The sequence below is a fragment of the Quercus robur genome, chromosome 12 (assembly GCF_932294415.1).
Source record: "Quercus robur chromosome 12, dhQueRobu3.1, whole genome shotgun sequence".
NCBI lineage: Eukaryota > Viridiplantae > Streptophyta > Magnoliopsida > Fagales > Fagaceae > Quercus > Quercus robur.
Window position 1 is genome coordinate 18,285,591 of NC_065545.1, and position 11,009 is coordinate 18,296,599.

Here is an 11,009-nt window from a genome sequence, read left to right on the forward strand (position 1 = left end):
GATAGAATTAACAAGTTTTAAACCCAAGTTGTTAATTAGATTTATTATGAATAAAACTTGTTAAAATAAATAAACATTGTTTCTCAAAAAAAAAAAAAAAACATCAATATCATGTCAAAATCATGTAGTGGAAAAATAAATAAGATAAGATATGATGACTCAGGAAAACCAATGAAACAAACTAGTTTCACAGTAAAAAACCTGAGGGGAAACCTTCCCGAAAAGCAATTCACTATAGTTAAGAGAAGTTTCAGATCTAGTACAAAACCTTTGTCCCTAGACTTTACAATCCCCGTAGATGAACTCACAGCAGAAACCTTCTACTGTTTTAGAACTTCTGAACTCTTCAATATATGAACACCACCCTTTGATGCACAAATCCCAGTACGTGAATAACCAACTGTGCAGATCCCAGTACGCGACTTAGTCACCAACTAAAATAAGATGTTGACTGCAAAATTCTTCACTTCATCAACAATGAAGATCAATAAGCACTTGGTTACAGAACCTTAAGGCGCAAAAGACGCAGTAGCTTCTTTCAGAGAGAATAAGGTCTCGGTCACCTTTTTCATATGTTCTCCTTGTATTCTCTTATGTGACGGCCTCTAAAACAAGCCTTATATATGTCTAGGGTTGTGAGAAAAGAAACCATACACAAATAGAAAAGATTGGGCCGAAAATCAGATCTGGAAATCTAAATTCCCGTAACCTCGATAGATACCTCGATCGATCGAGAATCTGTCAAGCTTTATTAAATCTTGATAGATAACTATTTGTCGAGCTATCTGTCTGCAGCTGTCGAGCTATCTGTCCACAGGTGTCGAGCTATCTATCCGCAGCTGTCAAGCTATCTGTCCACAGGTGTCGAGCTATCTGTCTAGTTTTAATGAATAGCCCTTCTTCACTTGTTTTTTGGTCTAATCTTCATGGCTTTAATACTAGACTTGAACAACATGTTTCTTGAAGTATTAAACACATCCTAGATCTATCTAATTACAAGTAAAGTGCGTTTTGTCAAAGGATTAGCTAATTACATAAATATTGACATATGTTCCTAACATGAATCACATATGTCCTAACACGAATCACATATGTCCTAACACTTTTCTTAGTTCTTTCTCTTTTAGTCTTTTTACGATTCTCTTGCCATGGGTTCCTCCACCCTTTTCATCTATAGCTACTGTCCCCTTTTATAGTGGACTGATTCTATAAGATTTCACCCTTTTACCCTTGAAGTTTTACCAACTGTTTTTGGTTTGTCGTGGACATCCCTTCAGCACTGCCTATAGATCCATTGGTTGCCCGACTACTACCACTACTGGGTAGACCCAGTGCATTTTCTTTCTTCCTCTACCCATTTCTTCCTCTACTGGGTCTCTCACTTTCTACCTCAATGGCATGCATTAGGTGGTCCTAGTTGTAAACCCCACATTTTGTACCCCTTACGACTCGGACCCCCGTTCTCCAATGATGCCGAAATTCTAAGACCTAAGGTTGGTTTAGGGCCCAATCAGATTACAAATTGACTTGAGAGATGTTAAAATGGAAAATATAACTTTTTAATGAACAAAAAATCTATTTTTGGAAAATAAAGGCCAAAGGAAACCCTTGGCCTGCGTACACAGCCTTAAAGCTTGCATACACAAGCATGAGCCTGCGCATACAGGTAGAGTTTCAGAAACCTATGAAAGGTAAGCTTTCTGCATTAAAAATTGAGGTTTGGAACGAATCTCACATCGTATGAGAGCCATTCCAAACCCCCCATTTTCACAATACAAATAGCCATACATAGTACCTTTTCAAGACACAGAAATCCTATGGGAAAACACTAAGATTTACTAGAAATAATGAATCAAAGAGAGAGTTTTTCACAAAACATCCTCAAGTCAATTTTATTTGATTAAGGTCTTTTCTGGCCTTGATCTTTGAATTTTAAGATTACTAATTGCATTTTTATTGATTTGTGAATAGATTTGATTGAGGGGAACGGTAAAAAATCAAGTCTAGGAGCTTTTTGCTTTGAGGTATTCTTTTTAAGCTTTCTCTTTTATTTCTGCTTTTGATTCTATTTTTGATCTTGTTTGTTGCTTTGTTTATGTTATAACATGTTTGTTTAGATTAGGGTTAGGCTATGCTTTTCCTTTGTTATGAGCATGATAAGATGTTAGATTTAAGCTTTTAAGTCATTTTCTGCTTTTCTGTTTCTGGGTTAGGATTTAGGGCATGTTTGCGTGCGCATGCTTCTTGCATGTGTACGCAGGCTCGAAGTATGCGTACGCATACAATGGGTCTGCGTACGCAAGCTTATGTATGCACATACATACTCGGGCTCAGAAACCCTAATTCAAGTTTTCTACTTTTGTCCCTTCTTTTATTTTACGTCACATGCCTCTGTTTTAACCTTCTTGTATGCTTTTGAGTAATCTATTTCTCTGTTCACATTTTTTTTTTTTAGTCATTGTATGTTAGATTAGGGTTTTCTCTTAAAGTTCTTGCTTTGATGCTATGCCATTCATTCACATGTTCATGCATGATGCCATAGGTGCGGAGTTGCTGCAAAGTAAGCAAAGGTAAGTCACGCATTCACAATGTACATGCATGGTTTTGTTTAGGTTTAATGATACAATTGTGTTCTTAATGTCTTGTGTTAGGACATATGTGTTTCACATGTTAAGAACATCTGTCATGATTTTATGTAATTGGCTTATCCTTTGACAAAATGCACTTTACTTGTATTTGGGTAGATTTAGGATGTGTTTAAATACTTTAAGAAACCTTGTTTCAAGATCAAGTGTTGAAACCTTCAACTCTGTCCAAGAAAACAAGCTGATAGTGCAAATTCATTAAAGCACGACAGCTGCATCTATCGAGCTTAAGAAAGCTGTTCAAAGCCCGGTGTGCTCGACAGCTGCTCGACACCTCCTATCTGTTGAGGTTTAAGAATTTCAAAATTCTAATATGATTTTCTTGGAATCCATGAATATGTCTTTGGACTTTCTTTTCTCCTAACCCTAGACATATAAAAGGATTGTTTTAAGAGCCGTCAAACAGTTCACAAGTTGCACAAGCATTGAGCAAACTTTGTTCAAGCAAATTGTGACCGAAGACGAAGTTCTTGCCCTAGTTCATCTCTTTCTCTTGAAGAAGTTGCTGTGTATGTGCACGTAGGGTTTTGTGACCAAGCATCTTCTTGATCTTCATTGTGTGGATGAACTGAACAACTTTGCAACGAACAATCTTCTTAATTGGTGATTACAGTTGCATATTGGGATCCGCGCAATTGATTAGTCACGTACTTTGGAGTCGTGCATCAAAAAGGGGAACTGTCACTATAGAACAAGTCCAATTGGGTATTGGGGTAAGGGTTCAACTGTAGGTTGGTAAGGTACTTGGGATTCCCTTACTTGTAATCGTTTGTTGTGATAATAGTAGAGTTTCGGGAGTGGTGACCTGAAAATCACCCGGTGGGGTTTTTGCAGTTAGGTTTTTCCCATTCGTAAACAAATCACCGTGTTATTTATTTTCCGCTGCTTAATTAGTTTATTGGTGATTTGTTTGTGCTACCACGTGTTTGCATAATAAATTGATTAATTAATAACTTGGCTAATTAATTAATTAATTAATTTCTATCAAAAGGGGTCATTCAGTTTGTGGCCTATCAAGTGGTATCAGAGCAGGCACACTCTGATTAAAGTTTAATCTTTGCTGTGTTGATCCATTGACCCCTGTTGTCATGGCTGTAACCGGCTTGAAGAGATCATTGGTTTCAAATACATCTTGTTTTTCTAATCTCGATCTCTCTCTCGATACTTCTCTGATTTCTCTCCCAAACTCTCTCATCTCACTCCCTTAACTATTCCTCAAGGTTTCTTCAAGCTTTTTCAAGTTTTTCTTCACTTTGGTAAGCTTCTAATCCTTTCACATTCATGCATTTCATATTTTGAAACCTAGGTTTTGGGGTTTTTGAAAAATTTTGGGGTTTTTGAAAATTGATGAGTTATTATTGAAATTTTGGGATGGGTTTTCACTTAAATGAGTTTAAAACCTCATACATTGCATCACATTAGCATCATAATAGTATTGTAATGCATTTAGATGTGTGCTATCTGTTTGTGTGCTGATAGGTTTGGATTGGGCTGAGCCCATGATGCAATTTCTTTTGCATGTCACATGTTCATGCATTTTCCCATGCATATGTACTATCTTTTCAATATACTTGTTATATTTGAAATTGCTTGGGATTTTTCTGATTTTCTTTCTTTCTCTCCCTCTCTTTTGGTTTACGTTAGTCGTGTTTATGGAACCTAAGCGTAAATCCACTCCAGCTCGGAACCTTCTTCGTTCCGGAGCTTCTTCGTCCTGATCCTACACTATCTCATATTCGGTTCCGTGATGATGATGCCTTTAAGGCATTCTCGGAGATTTTTTCTAGACGAGGCATTCATTCGGAACGCTGAGTCATTCTGTCAGATTTTGCTGACACCAACCTTCCCTCTGCCATTCATAGTAGGGGATGGGAGTCACTATGTGACGTCCCGGTCACCTGTCCTCTCATGCTTATCCAGGAGTTTTACTCCAACATGCACGGGATTAATCGTTCAGTACCTCTTTTCTTCACTTGCGTTCAAGGTACGCGCATTCCTATCACACCGCAACTTGTTGCGGATGTGCTTCGGGTCCCTAGGATAGAGTTTCCGGACTATCCTAGTTGTGAGCGTCTGAGGACTGTGTCCAAGGATGAACTTATGTCTGCTTTCTGTGAGCGCCCTTCTGTTTGGGGTGAGCGTCTGTTTACACCATGTCGACCTTTTGCTAAAGGTCCTAGATTCATGAACATGGTGATGACTTTTGTTTTGCATCCACTCTCTCACTATAACTCCATTACAGAGCCTCGTGCTCGATTTTTGCTATCTCTTCTTGAGCATTTTACTATAGATTTCCCTTCTCATTTCATTCTTTCTATTATAGATGTTCATCTAGATTCGACGTCCCGTGATAAGCTCATTTTTCCTTCCGCTATCATGAGGATCTTATGCCATTTTTTCGTTCCTTTTCCCTTTTCCGATCATTTCACTGTCATGTGTGCCATAGATTACGCTACCGTTAAACGTAGCGAGGCCCAGTTTCAGTCGCAGCAGTCGGATTCAGCAGCTCTTCCCTCCTGTTTAGCTCCATCTCGTTCTGCTTCATCCACGTCCGCTCCTCCCTTTTCTTCGGGCGATGTGACTTTAGGAGACATCATGACGCAGTTGCAGCGCATGGATGCACTCTCTACAGAGTTGTATCAAGTAAACGTTTGTATCGGTCGTATTGCACAGCGATAGGCGTCCATGGGTGGTTTTGCTCCTGAGGCTACTCCTTCACCACCTTCTCCCGTGGCTTCTGATTCTGAGGATGACGATGATGATGATGTTTCGGATGATGCTGATGGAGATGCTAGCTCTATCGATGAGATGTTTTCTTGACACTCTTACCCTTTGTCACTCGTGACAAAGAGGGGGAGTAGTTTTGGATATGAGAGTAGTTATTCTTAGGGGGAGAGTTAGTATATGACCATTTTGTTAGGGGGAGTGTTCATATGATCATTTGAGAGATGTAGTGAGGATATTATGCATCTTCTTTTCTTTCTTTTTAGACACATTATTCTTGTACATGAAGTCTTGTGACCATTTATTGACATACATTGTACTTATCTCCTTATTTATATTGATGTATGTTTTTCCTTCACCTACCCCTTCATGTGTTGTTTCTTTTCTCCCTTAATACACATGTTTCTTATAGTTGTATGCAATCTATTATTTCTGTTTCATACAAAGATGCCTTGATGAGTTTTGTTTAAAGTGTTTCAGAAATATAAGTTGTCAAAGTCAACTTACCATAAACTCTCTTCTTGCAAAGTTTTTCAAGAGTTTGTGTTAGGATAGATTTTATTGTATTCAACAAGTGAATATGAGTTAAGTGATTTATGACTTCTATCATATGCTCATTTGTTTGTTGTGGTTTTGTCATGGATTGTCAAATGGGGAGATTGTTAGGACATATGTGTTTCACATGTTAAGAACATATGTCATGATTTTATGTAATTGGCTTATCCTTGGACAAAACGCACTTTACTTGTATTTGGGTAGATTTAGGATGTGTTTAAATACTTCAAAAAACTTTATTTCAAGATCAAGTGTTGAATCCTTCAAATCTGTCCAAGAAAACAAGCTGATAGTGCAAATTCATTAAAGCTTGACAGCTGGCTTGACAACTGCATCTATCGAGCTTAAGAAAGCTGTTCAAAGCCCGGTGTGCTCGACAGCTGCTCGACACCTCCTATCTGTTGAGGTTTAAGAATTTCAGAATTCTAATATGGTTTTCTTAGAATCCGTGAATATGTTTTTGGGCTTTCTTTTCTCCTAACCCTAGACATATAAAAGGATTGTTTTAAGGGCCGTCAAACAGTTCACAAGTTGCACAAGTATTGAGCAAACTCTGTTCAAGCAAATTATAACCGGAGACGAAGTTCTTGCCCTAGTTCATCTTTTTCTCTTGAAGAAGTTGCTGTGTATGTGCACCGTAGGGTTTTGTGACCAAGCATCTTCTTGATCTTCATCGTGTGAATGAATTGAAGAACTTTGCAACCAACAATCTTCTTAGTTGGTGATTGAAGTCGCGTATTGGGATCCGCGCAATTGGTTAGTCACGTACTTAGGAGTCGTGCATCAGAAAGGGAAACTGTCACTACAGAATAAGTCCAATTGGTTATTGGGGTAAGGGTTCAACTGTAGGTTGGTAAGGTACTTGGGATTCCTTTACTTGTAACCGCTTATTGTGATAATAGTGGAGTTTCAGGAGTGATGACCTGAAAATCACCCGGTGAGGTTTTTGCCGTTAGGTTTTCCCCATTCGTAAACAAATCACCGTATTATTTATTTTTTCGCTGCTTAATTAGTTTATTGGTGATTTGTTTGTGCTACCATGGGTTTGCATGATAAATTGATTAATTAATAACTTGGCTAATTAATTAATTAATTTCTATCACAAGGGGTCATTTAGTTTGTGGCCTATCATCTTGGATGATGACATGATTTATTGGCTTTATTTCTACCTTGATTTTAATGTTCATATACTACTGCCTTGGATGTGATGACATGATGCTAGATGTATGCTATAGTTTATGTTATGCCATGTTAGATGAATGCAAGGTTGGTTTGACATGTATGCTAGATGTATGTTAGGGTTTATGATGTGAGATAAGAGCATGATTAGGGTTTGTGGTGTGATAAGATGCAATGATGATATGACATGTATGCTAGATGAATGTTAGGAGATGCCATGATAGATGTATGCTAGGGTTTGTGATGCGATGATAAGCATGATAGATGTATGGTTAGGGATGTTTGATGCCATGTTAATTGTTAGATGAATGCTAGTGCGTGTGTGTGTGTGTGTGTGTGTGTGTGAGAGAGAGAGAGAGAGAGAGAGAGAGAGAGAGAGAGAGAGAGTATAGATGCAATATTGAGTGTGCCTTTAATAGGATTAGGACATAAGATACAATGAAGGGAAGCCAACATTAGGGTTGGGCGGTTTTGGATGCCTAACACCTTCCCAAGACCGTATCTTAACTCCAAACCCATATCTCTGGTAGTAAGATCAAAATGTCATTCCTTGAGAGGACGCTATATATATGGTTTCTAGACCATTGCAAAAACTAGGTGGTGACTCCCAACACTTTTTGTTGTGTCCACACCAACCATATACTTCTTCTTTTAGGCAAAATGCCATCTTAGTAAGGCATTTTACCAAAAGAAGCTATGGTTGAAAACTCAAAATGGACTCTTTTCCCCTACCACCAAATCATACCTTTTGAACCCCTTGATTGTGGGCCCATTTCTCCTGTATTGGCTGTGTACAGATTGGTGGAGCTCCGGTTATTGTGTGCTTGTTCCACTATCCTTTGTCTTTGTTTTCTTTCGTTCCCAGGCTGTTTTTGCCATAACAGACTAGCCTTGTTTCGTTCTATTGCATGTCTCTTCTGCCAGTGCTTATCTTCTACGAAAAAGGGCATGGGCTTTTGGGCTTGCGTTATTTCTTTTCATCCTTTCCTGGGCTTGTGTGTTTACTTGGGATAAGTTCTTGTCAAATCAATTCATTGGGCTTTTTCTCTTCTTCTTTCTTATTTCCCCGGGCCTTCATAACCCATTGACTTGAACATTATTCTCCTTTTTTTTACCTTTTATGTGCCTATGGGCCTGTTGGCTGTCACTTCCTGCCATGTTGATTCATTGGGCTTTTACCTCTTTTCTTGGACTCTTATAGCCCATTTATTTTACTTCTACCTCTCGTTATGTCCATGGGCCTGCTGGTTGTCACTTCCTGCCATGTTGGCCCATTGGGCTTTTATCTCTTTTCTTGGGCTCTCACATCCCATTTACTTTACTTTTACTTCTCATTATGCCTATGGGCTTGCTGGCTGTCACTTCCTGCCATGTTGGCCCATTTGGTTTTTACCTCTTTTCTTGGGCTCTCGTGGCCCATTTACTTCTATCGTGTTTCTTTTATTCTTTTCCTCCTTTATCTTCCTTCACTATTGGGCTTTTTTTGCTGTTGGGCCTCTTGTCAAAAACGGGTATCAACACTAACCAATCCTTATATATTGATTCATAAGTCACAACACTTTGTATTCAATTTTTTATGAATGCTGTGCCCCATTTTATAATCCTAGCCATGTCTTGCTTTAATGGCCCAATTCATTCGGATGTGGTGGTGATTTGTTTGTTGTGAAAGTTTTGGAGTTATGTGGTTGAGAAAAAGAGGAATCATGAGGTTCAGAGGTATAACCTTTTACAATCAATTCTCTTCTTTTCTTTTTACATTTCACCTTTTTAATTCTTTTTTTTTCCCTCTAAAATCTTTGGCTAGACTTTTTTATTACTTAAAATCTTGATTTATTATTGGACAGATTGTGGTTCAAACGGGTACTCCTAAGGCAAATCTCAAGACTCTGTGAAGTTCAAACATGATGATTAAGGGTTTGAAATTTTATTCTTTTTCCCCTTTCAAAATTTTATTCTAGAAAAGTGATTGCATTCTTGGGTAAGTAAGAGGGAATACAAATACAATGCTTTAACAAAAATGAACTAAATTTATTTATTATAAAATTTGTCTGTATAATTGTGTTGTTATCAATCTACCACTAGAGTTTGCAATTTTGATGTGTTGGGTTTTTTTGTAGGAATTATAGACAGATAAAAAAAAGTGGTTTACGAAATCCCTTGACAAAGGCAATGACATCAGAATTGGTACGTCCCTTTAAGGTTAGTTTTAATTTCCCCCATTGTTTAGATTCTACCAAGTGGCACCTTCTATAACTCTTTTATTTAAGCCAATCATCTTTTTTTTTTTTTTTTGGTTCCAAGTTATTACACCTTATTCGTTATTTCTCCTCCTCACGCCTCTAAGGGCAATTGTATCAGTGAGTCTAAAATACAAAAAGTGCGACAATTTACACAATATAACATAAAAATCACACACATCAAACCTTGTATAGCTTTGTAAATATCCAAACTAGCTTTGTATTTGATTACTTTAATATTTTTTCTCTCTCACCCTTGTTAGACTCTCTATCTCTTCCCCTTGCTCTCTTTATCTCTTCAATGTCCAAAAAATCAAGAAGAAAGAAAGAAAGAAAGAAAGATGAGGATGAAGAAGGAAGGCCACTGCAGCCTAACACCACCCAACCACCACTACCACCCAAAAACAAAACCCAATGAAAAATCCAAGGAAAACCCATTCGGAAATATCGCCGGTTTCCTTAGACAAAAGCAAAATTCCCACCGTTTGGAACCAACACCGGTTTTCTTAGCACTATCTAAGTCTTCTTGTTGTCTCTCGCTTCATTCCCAGCCAATTTGAACACCTAAGATTCACCATATGAACTTTAAATTAATAACAAAAAGTAAAATTAATAAAATAAGAGAGAGAGAGAGAGAGAGAGAGAGAGAGAGAGAGAGAGAGAGAGAGAGAGCTTGTCCATGGAGGGTTGGGTGGAGAGATCTGATTTTCAAATTTGAGCCATGGAGGCCAGGTGGAGAGACCTAAGATTTTCAGATTTGAGAGAGAGAGAGAGTGTGTGTGTGTGTGTTTTGACGTGTGTGGTGTGGGTAGAAAAAAAAATTATTTAAAGGAAATAGAGTGTATGATAGAAGGTCTGATATGGGTATTTTTGCAAAATAATTGTGTAAAATAGAAAAAGTAAGTTTTTATGTTAAAATAGAAATAAAATTTTACACATACTGATGCCTTAATGCTTTAACGTTTAAACTTTCAATTATACCATTAATTCAGCCCTAATATGTCTAACCCTTCAATTGCCCGCCCCTTTCAATATCCAAGTTATATTTTAGGCTTTACCATACTTCCAGCTCCGAGTCTTAACAAAAGTCTTTAACAGGTTTTGTAATTTTTTCATCTCTCCTCTTCATTCTGTAATTTTTTCTAACATGTCACCAAAATATTCTTTATTACTTCAATGTGCTTTTATGATACAAGCATAAGTAGAGGAAAAAAATATAGCGCATTAATAGTTACTAGACTCATCATATGTGCTTCGCACATGTGATAAGGTTTTTTTTTGGGTTTAATGTCATAATTTTCCATTCATCTCAATTTGAGATATTTTTCTCTTCTATCCAATTAAACCACACACATAGTGATTTTTATTTTGGACATAGAAAATACATTCATTAAAATGAAAAAAAAAAAGAAGATAGTACAAATAGATGTGAAGAGAAAACAATTCAAACACCAACATAAATAAATAAATAAATCATTAAAAAGAAAAAAGGGAGTACATTAAAAAACACTTTTTTTAATAATTCAAAAATAAAGAAGAAAAGATTTGAAAAAATAAAAACAAAAACCAAAAAAAAAGTGAGATTAGAATTTAGAAGAAAGGAAACCGAAAAAGAAGAAGAAGAGAGAAATGTTTAAGTCTTGATAAAAGGGAAAAAAAAGTGAAAACA